The sequence below is a fragment of the Eptesicus fuscus genome, chromosome 1 (assembly GCF_027574615.1).
Source record: "Eptesicus fuscus isolate TK198812 chromosome 1, DD_ASM_mEF_20220401, whole genome shotgun sequence".
NCBI classification, from domain to species: Eukaryota; Metazoa; Chordata; class Mammalia; order Chiroptera; family Vespertilionidae; genus Eptesicus; species Eptesicus fuscus.
Window position 1 is genome coordinate 93,888,913 of NC_072473.1, and position 20,308 is coordinate 93,909,220.

The following is a 20,308-nucleotide window of genomic DNA, read 5'->3' on the forward strand; positions in this document are numbered from 1 at the left end:
TATTTCTTGAAGCACAGTTTTATTATCAAAAATCTCCAAATTCTGCTTTTTTTGGAAATCAAGCTGAACTATACCATTTTGGCAGCAATTTACCTGCATTACCAAAGAAACATCTGGGTCTTGCATGTTGATCTGTCTCTGCTGGAAGTGCTTCTGTCTTATCTTTGCTGCATGAGGGTGTAGCTTCAGAATGCTTCAGCTCTCCTTAAGTTGTAGTTTTACTTGGCCTACCTTTACAAATCTCTCTTTTTAGAAGTTCTGCATTTCACATTCAGTGCCATACTTTTCTAAAACATCTAACAAGTTATGGTTGCTTTTTGTTTATTTGTGATACTTAACCCAATTTAGAGGCACTTTTGTATATCTCCAACATACAGTGGGATGAGCAGCCACTTCTAGTTTTTAGATATCAAAGTCAACCATGTTCCTTATCTTGACTTAGTTTAGATAAACCACATCTCTGTTGTCTCACAATTTCACTGATAAGTACATATTTTATTAATGGTTCTCCACTCACTTTGTAGAAAGTCCCATTTCACTTGACCAGGGGTTCTTTTATACAGTTCAGTTGAAATTAGAACAAGTGATCCTAGAAATTTTCAATGGTCCTAATTCAGTGGCTCACAAATATGAGAGTACATCAGAGAACCACCTGAAGGGATTGTTAAAATCCAGTGTGCTGGGCCCTGCCTGTAAAGGTTCTGATTCAGTGCACCTGGGTGAGGCCTGAGAATTTGCATTCCTTACAAATCACTCTGCTCCTCTAAAGACCACACTTTGAGAACCACTACCCCAATGTGTGTGCTGTCCAGTAGCCACTAGGTACATGTGACTATTAATTTTAAATTAGTTAAAATGAAATAAACATTTCAAAAGTAGAATCTCAATTGCACTTGCCATATTTCAAGTGCTCAGTAGCCACATGTGGTTGGTTAGTGGTTACCATGTTGGACAACACTGATCTAGAGCCTTTTTGTCATGACAGAAAGTAGATTGAATGGAGCTGCTCTCCATTAACTCTGAATTTGAGCTGGATCCACGTGGTTGTTAGCAAGTTCCTCCTATGGGCTCATTTTCTACCCTGGGTTTGCCTGCGAAGCCATGTCCAGGAGTGAGTGAAGTATGTTTGGTTTAAGCATAGCATAGGGAGTTCACTCTGGCAATCAGCCTCTTTTTCTCCATTACCATGGCCATCGCCTCAGCCCTTCTCACCTCCTTCCCAAGTAGTTTACCCGCCCCTCTTCTTTCCTCCCTCAGTCCCTAAAGAATCCATGTGTCTTCCTGAAATCCCTCTTTGATCCTGCCCTTTGAGAACACCGTTAGTGCCTACTACTGGGTCTACAAAGACCTCCGCTGAGCAGTCAGAGTCTTCCCTGACTCCACAAAGCCCCTTTCCTCGGTTGACCAGTTTGTATACTGGTCCCTCACTCTCCTTTGCCAATCCCTGCCTCCCCATCCACCCCTAGATTTTTCCCACCCCCCTTCACCATCCATTCATGATCATTCTTCATACCCTACTCCCATGCTCCCACCTACAAGAGGGTGAGGGTTTGTGACTCTCTAGACTACATCTTAGGATGAAATGAACATCACTAAAGAATCTTTTGGTTCCCTTACTTTAAAAAAAGTTATTTTCTTGATTACAAAATTATGGTAATTAATAGAAAAATTGGACAACAGAAATATAGTAAAAAATAAAAAAAATACATCAGTATTTTACCCCAAGATAGTTACTTAATATCTTGTCTTTTTTGGGGTGTGAATTTTTACTAGTATATGGTTGTCATCATACTATGTGCTTTATTGTACAATTTTGTATTCTTTGTTTTTTCCCCACTAAGTATTATATGTGGTTACTACAGATTTTTGTAAAGATGCTTTATACTGGTGGGAATATATTTTATTGTGTAGTTTTTATCAATGTATACAACCTTCTTTCAGTTATTCAACATTTAGGTTATTTCCAGATTTTTAGTATTTCAAATAATGCTGTGATTAACAACTTTTTGAATAACATTTTTATGCATTACTCTCTTAGGGTAGTCTTTCAGTGCCACATTGTCAAAATCTTCTCTATTTTGCTACTCTTCCCACTCTCCTGTTACTTTAGGGCAGTGAAGCTAAAAATAAAGCAAATAAGCATGCAAATAAAAACCATGAAATCAACAAAACCCCCAAACCCCCACCCCTAATTATAATAGATAAAAGTGGTATTTTATTTTACCTTCTAATTCTTTGCTCATTAAAGACTTTGATCATGTTCTCCCTGTAGGATTGTTGGACAACTGTATTTCTAGTATGTGAAGTTGCCTTTTAAATTTGGTTTTGGGTTTCACTTTTTAAGTAATTAAACAAATTGTTCTTTTCCTATGTGATTTTTTTCCCCTTTGTCCTGTTAAACCTGGAGACCTCTCTCATTCTGGAGATTGAATAAATATTCATATTCCTTTGAATTTTTGTGGTTTGGTTTTATACTTGACTTAACCTGTCTTTTCATCCCATTATCAAAGTAACACATGCTCATTGTGGAAAATGGTGTGATGAAATGAAGCTCACCTTCCAGAATATAGCCACTGTTGACATGTGCATTTCTTTCCTTTCTTTTCCCACATACGTATGTACAGATATGGACATTTTTATCTTTACATAGCTGAAATTTACTACATATAATCCTGTATCCTGCTTTTTGATCTAAAATAACATTAACATGGTTTTTTATGTCATTTACAATTCTTGGTTAGCAGTTGTAATGACTACACCACCCTTCCTATACTAATCTTTCAACTGAAATTCTCAAATTTTTGTATGCATTTTTAAAAGTGATAAATGCAGGTAACATAAAATTTACCATCTTAAACATTATTAAATATGTAGTTCTATGGCAATAAGTACACTCACATTGTTGTGCTACAGTCACCTCCATCCATCCACAGAACTCTTATCCTCTTGCCACACTGAAACTCTGTTCCCATTAAACACTAACTTCCCATTCTTCTCCTCCCTCTAATGCTTGACTCCCACCATTCTAATTTCTGTCTCAATGAATTTCATCACCATATGAACCTCATATAAGTGGAATCATGCAGTATTTGTCCTTTTGTGCCTGGCTTATTTCACTTAGAATAATATTTTAAAGTTCATTCATGTTGTATCATATTGCAGAATTTCCTTCTTTTTAAAGGCTGATACTACATTGTATGGATAAGCCACATTTTGTTTATCTATTCATCACTTGATGGACACTTAGTTTGTTTCTACCTTTTGGCTATTGCAAATATTGTTGCTATGATCGTGGCTACACGGCTATCTGAGTCTGCTTTTAATTCTTTTGGGTATATACCCAGCCTACGTTCATCTTTAATCACTTAAAAATGTTGGGTGTGTGCTTAGAGATGAGCAAGGTGACTCAGAAGGAGCCTCACCCGGTCTACAGAGGGCATTATTTTTCTGAATGATGACAAGAGCTGGCTCTTACCCCCGCTAGGGCCAACCTCACTGATGCCTGCCAGGTTCCCAACTCACCATGTGAGGGGCTTTGGGAATAAATTCACAAATTGGGCTCTGCCCCTTCTCCTTGCCCAAGTCCAACCTGAAGTTCTAGCTCCTCTGAGGAGTCTCTTGAATTCTGACCTCGGATCTAGTGTTGAAATAGAACCCAGCCGCTCCCTTTGACCTCCACCCATTTTCTTTTTTGGCTTTAGGTGTAGCCTGTTGTGGTTGAATCTGCTGTCAGCCTAGTCTCTCCCTACCCCAATGCACTTGGTGTCCCCTTGGCACTTCTGGGCAGGCTCTCTTCTGCTCATGAGGACTTGAAGCTGAGAGAAATGTCACTAGTTGGTGCCCTTGGATTGCCCATAGTGTTTCCATAATGGGTAAGAGCCCTCTCTGCTCTCAGGACTTGCCTTACCCATGCTATGGAAGCTCCTGCTGGCATCCCTGTCCATTTGCCCACCTGGTGGAGTAGGTGCCACTGTCCTCTCAAGTGTTTGCTGAAATATTGGCAGTCTGATGTGGGGAGTCCACCTTCAAGGGCTTTTCTTTCTAACAGTTTGCTGGCTTTATTCCATGTCCAATCAAGATCACTGGCAGCTAATTGTTCTAGTCTTGGAAAGATGCCCTTGCATGACTCTGGATTCCTAGGTCTCTGATGGGGGTGTGTCCAGGCTGGAGAAAACAAACATGGCTTGGACTGGCTCTGCATGAGGTGTCTGGAAACCACTTGCAGGTGCCTGCACAGAATCACATGGCAAAGCCCAAGCAAGAGGAGCAGTGCCCCACTGCCAGCAGGGTAAAAAGGCTCTAGGTCTAGTGCAGTGGTCGGCAAACTCATTAGTCAACAGAGCCAAATATCAACAGTACAACGATTGAAATTTCTTTTGAGAGCCAAAGTTTAGTTTTTCAACTTAAACTTCTTCTAACGCCACTTCTTCAAAATAGACTCGCCCAGGCCGTGGTATTTTGTGGAAGAGCCACACTCAAGGGGCTAAGAGCCGCATGTGGCTCGCGAGCCGCAGTTTGCCGACCACGGGTCTAGTGTATTTGTCACCTACTAGGAAGCCAGAGTTAGGATGTGGGCAAAGAGAGGAGCAAAGACTAGTGGTCAACTGCTTTTGTTTTATTATATCTGTAAAAGTCAAGAAACATTGATTTATGTTGGTAAGATGGTTGGAGCAGGATTGAAGCTGACCTTTACACAGCTTTTGCCTTAAATTATTGTAATTTTGTGTGTTTTAGAAAGAAACTTTTGCATGTGATTTGTATTCAAAACTAATTATCTACTTAATAGATTTTATGAATTTTACCTCCTCCAGGCTATTAAAAAGGTTCCCTTGTATTTGTGTTAAGGGCAGCATCAGTTATTGTATAATTAAATCATAGTAAATTTGCCATTGTCATTGTGTGTGCAATTCTTGCTGCTGTTTTGGGACTGCTTGATGCTGCCTTAAAATAAGTGAAGCCATTTAACAAATCCTGATACTGCAGTATAGGTTTGTTCCCTTCCAGTACTCAAAGTGTTCCCAAAAATGTGAGGACAGGGCAAGTGTGGTGTGGGTTTTGCGAGGGAGTCAAATTCTTTCTTGATGGTAAGGGTGAGTTGCTCTTGAGTGTAGCAGTGTCTTTCTGGACAATGTTATTTCTCCCAGCTTGCCCTGAAGTTAGAAACTCCCCAGAAATAAGGAAGTGGGGTGATCAATCAGGTGGGCCTCTGTTTAAGGAAACCAGATATGCAATAGCAACCACTTAAAAGAGGGCTTACTTGTCTTCTTCAAGGAAATGTGTGAGTTCCTGGTGTTCCAACTGGAAAAGTCACTACTTGGTGTCTTGACTTAAATATGCTTTGATGAACCTTGACTTATCTTTTTCCACCTTTCCTCATGGATTACTTTGAGTGAATACATCATAAATTACCAAATGGGTCAAGACAGGCTAGAAGGATTGGATGAATCAAAGCAGGTTAAACATATCCAATGTATTTATTTGCTGGCTTATTTATTGTGTCTAGATAATATATGCACACAGTACAAAGTTTGAAAGGCACACACATGTCCCCAGCTACCCTGCTGTCTTCAGAGGCATGCACTGTTACCAGTTTCATGTGAATTGGAGAAGTTTGAGAAAGATAGATGTAGGCCAAACAGGTAGGCCTCAGAATTAAGGAGCTAGGAAGGGTGACCCAAGAGATCAGTGTCATACATGCAAACCTTTAGCATTTTGGTCAATAGCTTAGTATGGAGACTTAGTGTGCCATGGTGCCAGGAAGGAATTTCGGGCTACATAAATGGGTATTCGGGAGGAGGGAGGTGATCAGCTGTTCTTCCTACACAGTTAGCCAGCACCTGGAGAATTGTGTTTAGTCAAGGACCCAGAGTTGTGATAGAAATGTTGACAAACAAGAGACCCAATATGGCATGTGAGGAACAGCCTAAGGATGAATTTTGAACTTGGGAAGAAAAACATGGGAGCATGTGGGGGATGATGGGAGGCAGAGCATGGTGCTATCTTGAAATCTCTGCAGAACCATCATAGGCAAGAGAGATTGGACATGCTCTCTAATGGCCTCAAGGAAAGAACCAGCACCAGAGGCTGAAGGAGACAGATAGCAGTTGAGTAAAAGTTTGAGCTTTAACAGCAGCTCATGGTTGGAAGAGTCTGTTCCTAGTTGTGATGAGCTCTCTGTCACCTGAGGTATGTAAATAACATCTAGGCTGGTGATTCTCAACAGGGGCAATCAACTCCATTTTAGCTGTCACAACTGGGGGCAGTGGTACTGGCATTGAGGTGGGGAGAGGCCAAGGGTAATAGAAAGCATACACAGGATAGCCCCCACAACAAAAACTATCTGGCCCCAAATGGCAATAGAGCCTAGGTCGAGAAATTCTGACACAGGCAATTATTTGACAGAGTAGGACTAATTACTAAAACCCCTTCTATCTCTGAGACTCATGATTCGGGGAATACACACTCAATTACTAAAATAATGTGTTGACTATATAAAATGAGTATTCCTTTGCACATAGCCCTGAACAATCTTTAAGGAGGACAAGGAGCTTTCAAATAAAGATAAAGATTTTAAAACAATAAAAAAGTTGCTATATGCCGAAACCGGTTTGGCTCAGTGGATAGAGCATCGGTCTGCGAACTGAAGGGTCCCAGGTTCGATTCTGGTCAAGGGCATGTACATTGGTTGCGGGCACATCCCCAGTAGCGGGTGTGCAAGAGGCAGCTGGTCGATGTTTCTCTCTCATCGATGTTTCTAGCTCTCTGTCCCTCTCCTTTCCTCTCTGTAGAAAATCAATAAAATATATTTTTTAAAAAAAGTTGCTATAGTAGTAGTTGATTGGATTTTTTTCTTTCTTCCTATCCAGAGAGAATCTCCCATCTCAGTTTCTTCCCTATAGAAGAGGAGTTGTGTATACTCAGTAATTTCTTTTAAAGTATAATATTGGATTCCTCACTTAATTGCAATAGTATTTACATATTCGTCACAGAAAAATATTAGAAAACAAAGACAATAATCTAACACCACTGTTAACCTGGCATAGCCTTTCCTTTGTGTGTACAATTTTACATTCTGTCAGTTTTTCTACATCCTATTTTACAATCTACTTTTCATGCTGCACAATTTCTAAGGGGTTCTCAACTCTGACTTTCTATGACATGCAAATATGAGGCATTTGCATGTGAGTATGTGATACTGTTTCCTGCAGGACAAAACTGGTTTCCTTTCTCTCCCATGAGAACTTACAAATGTGAATATTTTTATATAAAGTTTAACACCAAGACTGCTGCTGTTCTTCCCAGCCTTGACCTTTCTGGCTCTGATAGCTGCAGGGCCTGGAAAGCCCTCCAACCCCCTGAGGTGTAGACATCCACCAGAAAACCATGTGGATTTCACCTCCTTCAGTATATCCTGAACCCGTCCAGGCATCTATCTCTACCCATATCATTCCCTGCCACCATCTCCTATTGCTTGGACACCTGACCATTTCTTAAGGGGTCTTTCACTCCTGCTGCATTGCAGTCCAGGTCACACAGTTCTGAAGATGCTCTTTGCAAAATGCAAATCTAATCATACATGCCCCACCCCCAAATACAGTATTCAATGGCTTCCCATTTAAATGACAACAAGCAGAAAACACTTTAACCTTCATGATTTGGCCCTACTGACCTGCCACACTTCCCTGACCCTCCCTTCCCAAGGGCATCCTCCCCTAATGCCTTTTACTAGATTAGGTTGTAGCATACATACCACTTTTTCTTAGCCCTCAGCTCAGTTGTACTTTCATGCTCATTTACATAATTACTTCCCATGTATGAGTTTTCCCCCAGTAAGCTCCCTGGGGCATAGAGTGCCTGTTTTTGCACTATTATCTCTCAGTACCTAGCACATGGTAACCCCACAACAAATATTACTATGGGTACTTGTGTGGGTATTAACATAACTCTAAAGGATTAAATTGTAGAAATGGCCCACCTGGTGTGGCTAAGTGGTTGAGCATCCACCTGTAAATGAAGAGGTCACTGGTGCACATGTCTGGGTTGCAGACTTGATCCCCAGTAGGGGATGTGCAGCCGATCAATGATTCTATCTCGTCATTGATGTTTCTATCTCTCTTTCCTCCCTTCCTCTCTGAAATCAATAAAAATATATATTAAAATTTTATTAAAAATTGTAGAAATGGGATGTCCAGGTCAAAGGCTCTTATAGAGGACATTTGTCATGATTTTGGTCACCAGCATCATAAATTTCTTCCTCTGCTGGGGAAATTCCCCATGCTATTATTTTGTGTGGGAAGCAGAGCCCAGTTGCCACTATAAAGGCACAAAATGCCAGGTGACCAGTTTTCCTGTGGCTCCCTTTTGGCTAGAGAGTAGGTATGTGATCCTGACCCAGCTAAGCAGATACCCTTTTCCCTGATTTGTGAGGCAGGAACCATGGTGACTCCCTCTTTGTGGTAGGAAGCAGTGGTGGCATGGCACAACACACAGGCTCTGCAGCAACACTAGGTGAGCAGTGTCCACCAGTGTCCAGCGGTGGCAATGGCAATGTCAGTGCCAGACTGTTTTTGTGGTGTGATTTCAGCTGTAGTTGTGGCAGCTGCCTTGACTAGTATGTCCCTACCTGAGTCTGAGATTGCAGTCTTCCATGGTACTCTGAGTTACTCAATAGCCTTAAAAAAATACACCCACAAATTCACATCCTTTTCTGCTTAAGGTAACTGGAGTCAGTCAAGCAACAAGAACTGCTGACTAATGTAGTGTGTACATTGGACAATCTGGAAGCTGGTGCTAAACTGGCCTCCAAAGGGGTTGCACAAGTTGACAGTCCCATCAGCAGGGCACCCAACATTTGGGTTTATATCTCTCTTCTAGTACTTCTTTTGTTGCTTTGCAATGATCTACTTTTAAGGAAGGGGCATTCCTTATTTATCCTGTATGATAAGTCTCTAACCCAGGGCCTGGCATATTTTAGGTACTTACATATTTAGTAAATGAGTGAACAAAAATTTTTTGAAAAAGAATTTGAGGAAGAACAAACTAGAATCAGACTGAGAGTTGGGTTGATGCCCATGTAGTTCCTTATCCCATGAGGGGAGCTGAAACTCAGAGAAAGGAAGCCACTTAGCCAAGGATTTGCATCTAGCCAAGTGACAGCAGACCTCAGACTGTTTCCACCCAAGTCCACCAAGTCTATTCCATGGCCACCTGCAAGTTCAGTTCTCTGTGGCAGTTGCTGCAAAGGCTGCGGCTTGGGCAACCTTCCTCTTCTTGGGTTCCCCAACAAAGGAGGTAGGTTTCAGCTGAAATTATGAGCAAATAAGCCAACTAAAAGCTGTGGAGCTGCCAGAAAATCAACTTGTGAAAGAAGAAAGGCTGGTGACCACCCATTTAGAAGACCACCTTTTTATGTAAATGGAAGGCTCAAGTGTGTATGTGTGTGTATGTAAGGATCAAGCTCGAGCCCCTTTTTGGCAATATTTTTATAATTTCCCTTCATTCTTTGTATTGCTTTCAAATCAAAGGGAAGCTGTGGCAGAGAACTTCTTGCCCCAAGCTACATATATAAAAATGAACCAGATTATGTGAGTACTGTGTTTTCAATAATGAATTCATGGTCCCTCCCTTTGTCCAAAATGAAGGGCGATGGCTGCTAGGTTGGAGGTAAGAGGCAGTGGGTGGGGTAGGGGTCCTAATTCAATGGTTTTACCTTTCTCACATCCCCCAACTATCCATTTAAGCATAACCAATGTGTAGAAGAAGAATCAATTCTGAGTCCAATCATCTCTCATTCTAGTAAAGCATTTTTTTTGTGTGTGTGTTTGTTGTTGTTAATCCTCATCTGAGGATATTTCCCCATTCATTTTTTAGGGAGAGTGGAAGACAGAGAGGGAAAGACAGAGAGAAACATCGATGTGAGAGAAGCACATCGATTGGTTGCCTCCTTCACAAGCCCTGACCAGGAATCCATGGTACATGCCCTTAACAGGAATCGAACCCGGGGCCCTTTGGTCTGCAGGCTGACGCTCTATCCTTGAACCAAATCAGCTAGGGCAAGGGTTGTTGTTTTTTTGACGTTTCCACCACCACAGCTTGATAGTTGAAGAAAAATATTCACAAAACCGAGTCTGTTTAAAGAGAACATCTCTAAAATTGGGTCAGCAGATATGTTACAAGTTGGCAGGCAAGATGAAATACAGCCCTGATTTGGTCGGAGCTTCACAGTGGCAGGGAAGAGCTTGGTTTTCGCACAATGCACTTGGACTTGTGTCTTCCTGCTGTGATACTTCTACACCTCCCAGGCCCCTGGGGAGGTGTGGGGCGCCAGTGCTAGCTAAATGAGCAGGCAGTTGTAGCCTGAGGCTGAGACAGCATGCGGTTCCCCGAGAGGCCAGTGGAGGCCGCTGTGGCACCAAGAATGCGAGGAGGGTGACCAGCTGGCGGCAGGGGCGTCTCCTAGGAGTAATGACTGTCACACTCAAACACTGAGACTTCTCAAATTCTAGTCCAGAATTTTAAAGGCACTATTATGAATTAACGAGGATAAAAGACTCGGCAGATGAAACGCGGATCTCGGATCTCTAACTCATTTTTTTCCCTTCCAGGACTGGGTCTCTCATTTGCATCCTCCAGATGCACGCTTTATATATGGTGAAGACAATCCTCCAAAAATGACGGGAGAGGAAGAAGTGTCGCGGCTGTAGCCTGTCGTATTAATCCCCAAATACTTTTGCAAAACAGGATATTACACTGTTTTCTCCAATAACAAGTACTGGCAGCAGGTGCAAGGCATCAACTGGGCTTCAGGAATAGGGCTGCGGGATAAAATCTGGACACATAGATAAACATAAATTTTAGATGAACAATGAATAATTGATTACTATAAGTAATGATTTGTTGTTCCCTGGAAATTCCAATTTAACTGGATGTCCTGCGTTTTGATTTACAAACTCTGGACACCCTACACAGGAGAGGTGACTCTGGTCAGGCAGCATTGAGCTGCCCCAAGGGAACTTGTGGACTCTGGGTGGTCAGGGCTGAAGCCAGGTAGAGAGTTCTAATTCCAGGTGGGTGACAATAAATGCCATATGTTCAGATAGAGAATGAATGGGCTCACAGAGCTGCCAAGTGGTAAGGGGCCTCAGAGGAAGAGGTTTGCTCACTGAGAAGTAGCAACTAGAGTTAATGTTCTATTTTTCTCTTTTTGGTTATCACCCTCCCCCTAACACCTGCACAGACACACCAGCTTTGGAGGACTTGATTCCCATACTCACTGAGTTCAATCGATGGTCACATGTGTCCTGGCTGTGGGAGATTCTGTGCACACACATTGTACTGATATAGGCCCTGCCCCTGGTATGGTCACCACATTCCTCACAGTGGGACTGGGGCTAGAGGTAGGACTAGCAGTAGATTTAACTCTGGGCAGCCATAGAAAGAGGTAAATCCAGCAAAACTACTTTGCATTGTATTATAGACTAGAGGCCTAGAGCACGGCATTCCTGCACCAGGGAGGGGGGTCCCTCAGCCCGGCCTGAGCCCTCTTGCATTCCGGGACCTCTCGGGGGATGTCTGCCTCCCAGTCCAGGCCTGTTCCCTGGGAGATCAGGCCTAAGCCTGCAGTCAGACACCCCTCTCACAGCCTAGGGCTCTCACAGTCCGGGACTCCTAGCTCTTTACCAGCCGCCTGCAGTGGAGGTGGGAGAGGCTCCCACCACCGCTGTTGCACTCTCCAGCTGCAAGCCCAACTTCTGGCTGAGCAGCGCTCCCCCTGTGGGAGCGCATTGACCACCAGGGGGCAGCTCCTGCATTGAGCGTCTACCCCCTGGTGGTCAGTGCGCATCATAGCGACCTGTCATTCCTCTGTCCAGTCAATTTGCATATTAGGGTTTTATTATATAGGATGGCACACTGGGCATTTTGAAGTGGGGCTCCTGAAGTCCCTGAGGACACAACTATAAATGCTCACCTCCTCTGACTCTTTACAAAGCTCTCCCATCTGTTTGGAGATCTCAAGGACTCAGTGGGGATGTGCAGCCCTGGAATTTCCATTATCTGGTTTGGTAAATAAAGCATATTTTCTGAGGAGCGCCCAATCACTGGTCTACTCATATGGCCAAAGAGAAATCCTGGAGGGTGATCTGGAAGAGCCCACACAGACCGAGGTTGATCCCATTCTGCCACTTGAGAGTTGGGTGACTTTGTACAAACCATTTCCCCTCTCTGGGCCTGTTTGTGTGGGAGAAGGGTGATCTCAGTGAGTGAGTGTTGAGAACATGCCAGAGCTGGGAAGGTGGTCTCTGATTAGGGGATTCTTCTGAAAACAAAAGCAGCTTTTTAATAGAATTGTTACTTTGCAAGTATCAAAGTCAATGGCAATTATTTGGAACATTTCTTTATTGTTTGCCTAGGCTCTGAGCACCTGGAAGTTAGGGAATATGTTCTCATCTCTATCCTCCTGGTACTGAGATTCAAGCCATGACATTGACCCTGACCCTGACTGTTACCCATGGGGTGACCTGGGACAAATCTCACTGGCCCTGGATCTCCCCATCTAAGATCTATCTTTTCCTGCTGTCATCTTCTAGAGTCCTGTGAAAGGCCAGTTCTTTGCATGGGAGCTATATTCATTGTAAGTAGCAATATATAACCATAAACTTCTTTCTTTTCTTTCTTGTTCTTCCTAGAACTAGACTTGGATGAGTTTAACTTCAAACCTAACTCACATACACATTTCCTGAGTTCCTTGGCCTGGCAGGGTCCCAGACTGGCATGATACTGGGCCAGACTGTAGCTTGAAGGCCACTCCCAGGGTAGGGGGGCGGGCAAGGGCTGGGGAAGTCTATCTGACAGAAGGGATAGGGACAGGGGGTTACTGTGCAGGTCATCACTTCCACAGGCTAGACCCTGATCTGGATATCTGGCCCTGCCCTGGTACTCACAGTGCACAGACTAGGAGAACATTATTTCATCAAAGCGTCCTGAGCTGTAGAAAATGTCACCTGCCTAATTTCCCTGCCCACCCAATCTTTGTACCTGCCACATTTCTCTCACGTTACCTGGCTTCATTTCCTTCATAGTACCCACCATTTTCTGAACTTGAGTTATGTTCTTGGTAATGAGTCAATGTGTATTTCAAACAATAGTATACTGGGTCCGGAGTATAGGGACCTTGTGGTATCTTATTTACCACTATATTCTCAGATCATAGAACAATGCCTCACAAGTGCTTGCAAAGTATTTGTTGCATCACTTTTTTTAATCACTGAGAGCTTGTGAGAGAAACCATGGCAAGTGAAAATGGGCCCTGATTTCAGAGTGTGAATTCTCACTCCACCCTGGATTAGCTGTGTGGCCTTAGGTAAGTGCATTAACGTCTTTGAGCTTTAATCAGTCTCTTCATGTGGTATGCCCTGCCTATCTCACTGGGTTGCTTTTAGGATTGATCAGACCATATGACTATCTAAACCCAGAGCATCAGTATGGTTATGCTACTGCAACATCACCCTGCATTTGGACAGCCCTTGATCTTGGGGGTCAGTGGGGAAGCTGACATTAGGACCCTATTCTCCTAATCTCTGTTACAGATGGCTTTAGGTTTCTTGTTCACAGCTTCATCAAAGTGACCTTAGAGCAGTGGTCGGCAAACTCATTAGTCAACAGAGCCAAATATCAACAGTACAACAATTGAAATTCCTTTTGAGAGCCAAATTTTTTAAACTTAAACTTCTTCTAACGCCACTTCTTCAAAATAGACTCGCCCAGGCCGTGGTATTTTGTTGAAGAGCCACACTCAAGGGGCGAAAGAGCCGCATGTGGTTCACGAGCCGCAGTTTGCTGACCATAGCCTTAGAGGATTATGCACTTACTAGTGGCCCGGTGCACAAAATTCGTGCACGGGGCGGGGAGGGTGTCCCTCAGCCTGGCCTGCATCCTCTCCAATCTGGGAACCCTGTGGGATTGGGCCTAAACCAGCAGTTGGACAACCCCCTCGCAATGTGGGACTACTGGCTCCTAACCGCTCACCTGCCTTCCTGCTTGATATTCCCTAACCACTCTGCCTGCTGGCCTGCTTGCCCCCAACTGCACCCCCCTGCCAGCCTGATCACCCCCAACTGCCCTCCCCTCCTGGCCTGATCACCCCTAACCACTTCTGCCTCGGCCCCGCCACCATGGCTTTGTCCAGAAGGACATATGGGAGGTTTCATGGTCTAATTAGCATATTACCCTTTTATTAATATAGATAGGATATGACATACCGCCATAACTATAACATATCTACCAATATTACTCTATGAGAATACGTACTTCATCCAATAGGAAGGCATCTAATACATTACATTGTTTATGTTGTAAGTAGTAGGAAATACTGTATTTGTAGCAATAATATACATCCTGTGACTTCCCTTCCTGATCTGGGAATGGTTGCCCCGTTCTTTGAACGTTTCCTGGCCCCTAATGTATTTTTTTTTTTGTCATTCAGTGTAACTTTATTTACTGTTTATTGCACATGATTTGAGGTCTTTAATTTCTAACCACCAAAGATTCAAAGGACTATTTTTTCCATGAAGTTTAACATTAACATTAGTGAATTCGTGTATTTATGTGTTTTTATTGTAAACATCTGAATTATTCACATTGTCATAGATCCTGAACTCATAAGCGTGGACCATGCACAGGCTGGCAGCAAGACAGGAAGCCACTATGCAAGCAAACAGATACTCTGCATAAGGAGAAAAGTCATAGCATAACATTTAATGTCCAACCTGAGTCACCTCAGAATATTATATATATCGACTTCTTAATTCATATAATATAGGGAACTCAACTGCTTGGTTGGTGACGGGGTTGACCTGGTTTTGGGAGGATTATTCCTGAAATAATTAAGGAAAGGGAGGCTCAATCTTTCTTCTTGGTTGCTTGCTCCTCCCAGCACCTTCATCTTTCTTCTCGTCCTCAGCTTCTTGGGCATCTTCTCCTTCACCTCTTTTTTCCTCCTTTGCGTCCTCAAATTCTTCCTTGGCACCATCTTCCTCTTCCTCTCCTTCCTCTTCCTCAGCCTCTTCCTTCTCCTTCTCCTCTTCAGCTTCTCCTTCAGAAGGGGGTTCATCCTTAGCTTCCTCGGCTTTTGCAGCCTCAATAGTCTCCTTCACCTCGATCTACTCCTCCTGAACGTGGCTGGTGTATTAAGAAGGGAAGGAGCGAATGGACATCAAGTAGGAGCTAGTCTGTAAACCACCATAGGCAGATCACCAAAGACCTGGGAACTCTGGGAGTAGCCACTGGCTATGCTTCCCACACTGGTGAAACTGAGCTGGGTCTCCTCACCTTCCAAGAGTTTCCTATAAGCTGCAACGTCAATGTCCAAAGCCATCTTCACATTGAGGAGGTCCTGGTATTCTTTTAAATATCATGCCATTTCACTCTTTGTAGTTCTCAACTCATTTTCTAATTTGTTGATTGTGTCCTGCATAGCACTAACGTCGGAGTTCTGCTTATCCTCCAGCTTTTGCAGCTGCTTTCCCAGCTCTTCGTTCATGCCCCTGCTTGTTTCCATCTCCAGGATCTTGGCCTTGAGCAGTCGCTGGCTTGCACCGCGTAGGTGTTCTTGGCAGCGCTCTTGGTCAGCGCAGTGAAGCGGCTCTTGTACCATTCTTCGGCATTCTGCATGTTCTTGGCAACCACTTTCTTGTACTGGGCATGGATGTCCTTGAGCATAGCGGAGAGGTCGGACTTGGAGAACACGTCCATCTCCACGGAGATCTAAGCATACTGGATCTGCACCTGCAGCTCGGTGATCTCCTCTTCGTGCACCTTCTTCAGAAAGGCGATTTTGTCCAATAGGCTGTCGATGCACTTTTCCAGCTCAGCGCCGGCAAGAGCCACATCATCTGCACCTTTGCTCGCCTCCATCAGCCAGCCCTCTGCATCCTCATGGTTCAGCACCTCTTCCTGGTAGCTTGCCTGCAGGTTGTTCCCAGCCACTTTGGAGCCCCGGTGCCTCCTAACTGCCCACTTCCCTCTCCTCTCCAGGGACAGGGCACGGTGGGGCGGGGCACAGGCATCCCATTTTCATTAAATTTTTTAACCCAGGCCTGCACCACCAGTGTCCTCAGGAGGCCCAGGGGCAGAAAGTGATCCCGGAGACCCTGGCCACTCCCGCCTACGGACCCCGCAAGCGACCTCAGGTGCTGTCCATGCCGCCTGCCCGGTCCGATCGTCGCCTGGACCCCGCGGGCAGTGTCAGGCTCTGCCTGCTGGAACTGCCCGGTCCCGATCGACTCCTGGACTTCGCCGGAGATGTCAGGCACTGTCCATGCCACCTGCCCAGTCCCCATCGCCTCCTGGACCCTGCAGGGAGCATCAGGCGCTGCCTACTGGAAGTGCCCGGTCCCGATCGCCGCCTGGACTCCACAGTCAACGTCAGGTGCTGTCTTCTGGGCCTGCCCAGTACTGATCGCCGCCTGGACCCTGCAGGCAGCATCAGGCGCTGCCTGCTGGAACTGCCTGGTCCCGATCACTGCCTGGACCCCGCGGGGGGTGGTGTCAGGCGCTGTCCATGTTGCCTGCCTGGATCCCCGATAGCTGCCTGGACCCTGCGGGTGACATCAGTAGCTGCCTGCTGGAACTGCCCAGTTCCGATTGCCGCCTGGACCCCATGGGCAGCGTCAGGCACTATCCAGGCTGCCTGCCCGGTCCAGATTGCCGCCTGGACTCTGTGGGGGGCGTCAGGTGCTATCCATGCATTCTTCCCGGGTCTCCAATAGCTGCCTGGACCCCACGGGTGACACCAGGAGCTGCCTACTGGAACTTCCCAGTCCCGATCGCCACCTGGACCCAGCGGGCAACATCAGGCGCTGCCCACCAAGCCTGCCTGGTCCCTATGGCCGCCTTGACTCCCTGGGGGCATCAGGCACTGCCCACCAGGCCTGCTGGGTCCATGGCAGCCTGGACCCTGTGGGCTACATCAGGCGCTGCCTGCCCCACCTACATATGCAAATTTACCCACCATCTTAGTTGGGTTTATTTGCATATCACTCCTTATTGGCTTTGGGCTTAGCAGAGGTATGGTCAATTAGCACCTTTCTCTTTTATTAGTGTAGATATAGGAGAAAAGCTCGCCTGTTTTCCCACTGGGAATTGGGAACCTTGGATTCTCTATTTCCCAGCATCCACACTTCCCTAGCTGGCCATTGCGGTTAACTTCTGACAGAAAGCTGGAGGTGATGAACGAAAGGCTGGACCTTCTTTGCTAAAGCATTTCTTCTGTGGAAGGCTCTGATTGTCTCTGTCATGGTTTCCCAACCTGTAGCCTAGAGCTCTTTCCTTTTCTTTCTTTTCTCTTGATGTTCTGCAGCTGTGTACAATGTTGACCCCCGCCACCTCCCCCCAGCCAGGATGGGGGAGGGCCTAGCTTTTTCCATGGTTGAAAGCAGACCTTTTCCCATTCTCCTTCTTGCAAGAGCTGCCCAGACCAATGTAGATAGGTCTGTATCCCCAGGTAGTTGGAGGATTCCTGCACCAGCTCTCCTTTGCCACTGTTAACCTACTAGGGCTTGCCATCTCTGCTGAGTTTATCTTGCAAATGCACTTTCCCAGATACATGATCTTAGATTCATAACAAGAGAATCTGCAGCATCTGTGAGCACTTTGGCAAATGTCTGAATGAGCTCTAGGCTCATGTGTGGGTATTTAAGAATAATAGGACCAGCTTTGTGACTCCTGTTTTATTCTTTTCTTAGTTCCCCTAAAGGCCACTGGAATGAAAGACTTTGAAATAACTGTACCCAGAGGTGTTCATTCACTCATGTGGTCCTTTTCTTAGTCCATTAACATAGAGTACTACTTACTCTTGGCCAGGCCCATGCTGGACTCAGCTGTGGATGGGCCATCAGATCCAGCCTCTGAGAGTGACACTAAGTTCAAGCTCCAGTTCCTTGGGTGTTTTTTTTTTTTTTTTTGAGGGGATAGGTGATTGCTTGACCAAATAGCTGGGCATCATGGTCTAGGGCCAGTGGTCGGCAAACTCATTAGTCAACAGAGCCAAATATCAACAGTACAATGATTGAAATTTCTTTTGAGAGCCAAATTTTTTAAACTTAAACTTCTTCTAATGCCACTTCTTCAAAATAGACTCGCCCAGGCCATGGTATTTTGTGGAAGAGCCACACTCAAGGGGCAAAAGAGCCGCATGTGGCTCGTGAACCGCAGTTTGCCGACCACAGGTAGGCAAATTGACACATAAAATTAACCATCATAGTGGTGATCTCAGGAAACACCTTGCAAAGGAATGAAGAAATGATACAGGAAAGGAAAGTAGCTAAAAAGAGGTGTGTTATCCAAGTAAGCTACCAATGTGGACAGCAGAAGCTTACTCCTTCTGGGGATCTCTAGATAACAGAATAGAATACATGCTTCTAAGTTGTCATGCCCCAGGGGTGAAGGAGCTGGGTCATTCATGCAGTAAAGTTCAGAGCTACTTTCAGTGTAGGGAATAATTTCTCATCCTTCAGGGCTTCAACGTGGGCAGGATGAGCAGACATCAGTAGTGAGAGCCAGCACTCAGGCAAAGAGACTCAGGTACTGGCAGATGGAAGTTGGGTCAGAGTGCATGAAAATGGCAAGGGCTAAGGGACATGGGTGGGACACAGAAAATGTCTACAAAAACAAGGAGAATAATACATTCTCAATCTTCCTCCTTGAGAGTTTGTAACAGTACAATAAGAAAATTGATATAAAAGTACTGGTAGTCTTTATAAATGAGGTACAATTAATTATTTAATTAAAAAGTTAGGAGCTCCAGGAAAAAATGGCGACGGAATAGAGTCGGGTTTGGAGTCTGTTCCTGGGGCGGAGAGTCGGAGCAGCAGAGGCTCGCAGAGGGAGTGTATGTGGGCAAGCCAAGGGACAGCTAAACTCCAGGAGAAGGCGGGGGAGTGCTGGGCAGTGTTCCTCTGACCGCGCAGCACCCATAGGGGCTGGATCCCCTCCTGGAGCTGCGGGCTCGCCGGGCGCCTCTCCATCTTGCAAGGAAAGGAGGATTTTAGTGGAAACCTGACTTTCCGCGACAACTGCAAACACTGAACTGCTGGGAGCACCAGACCACCGGTCCCCTATCAGCGCAAACACTCGGATTCAAAGAAACTCTTCACTGCACCACGGAAAGGTCAGATTTTGTCTGAAATAAGCTGTGGTTTCTAATCCCCGCGGTGGGTGAGGGAAGCGCTGGGTGAGGGAAGTGCGGCAGCCGCAGGACCGGCAGGAGCCGGGAGGTCTGTGCCTAGAAAAATCAGCGGCAGTTGGAACTGCCGTGATCCGTGAATGAGGAGGGGGGTCTTCTGAGCTGCTAACAGAAGTGACCTCTTGAAAGCAACTCATTTTAATCTGACGAGGAGGGTCAGACTAAGAATTTTCAAAGGAGCGCAGGCTCCTTAGTCTGGGGCACAGACCCACGGTCCGCACACCTGGGCTCTTTCCGACTCTGATTGCTAAGCCCAATACAGAGGTAAACCCAGGTGGAAACCCTGAAAGACTGCAGGGGGAAGGTGTTTTTTCGGAACCTGGGGACCAGAGCTGCGTGTGACCATCAGAGAGGCAGCCCTGAGGCACACACCTCCACAAACTGGTAGTGAGTGCCATAGAAGGGGGAAAAAAAAAAGAAAAAAGAGCTAGAGAGGCCCGGAAGTCAATTCAGAAACACTGCCACCCAGGGGCTGAAACGCTAATTGTCTCTGGTGTAATCAAAAATAAATACGAGAAATTAAGACAGGGCTGGCTTAAAAAGCAGGACTGGCTTCCAACACTGAGGAGCCCTGGAATGAAGCTGAACTGAAATACCGCCCAGACTGGGAAAAAGGCGTACCAAACAGAATAATAGAGGAAGTGAATGACAGCCGCTACTGCACATTTTAGTCTTCCTATTTTTTAATTTTCAATTCTTTTTTCAATTTTTTAATTTTTTTATTCTCATATTTTTTTATTTTCATTTTTTGCATCTTTTACTTAAGAAACTAATATTTTTTTTCTTTTTCCTCACTTGATTTTCACCTTTTTAATTATTACATTTTTATTTTCAATCAGCACTATTATTACTATTATTTTACTTTTTTTTTTTTTTTTAATGTCATTAGATTTTCCCTTTCTTTTATTTTTGGATTAGTGTCCTACATTCGATTTGCATCTTTCCCTTACAATCGCTTTACCCTATCTCAAAGCTAAAATTATGCCATCACTCTCCTCCTAACCTTTCCCCTTTTGGTCCCCAGTTTATCTTAACCCTTTCTGGCTTTAGATTTTCCCTACTTTTTCA

General features: G+C 44.9%; 1 pseudogene; it reads right to left on the minus strand.

Annotated features, from left to right (window-relative positions):
* Nucleotides 1-14,898: 14,898 nt before the first annotated feature.
* Nucleotides 14,899-15,966, minus strand: LOC114229394 (neurofilament light polypeptide-like; annotated as a pseudogene).
* Nucleotides 15,967-20,308: the final 4,342 nt, after the last annotated feature.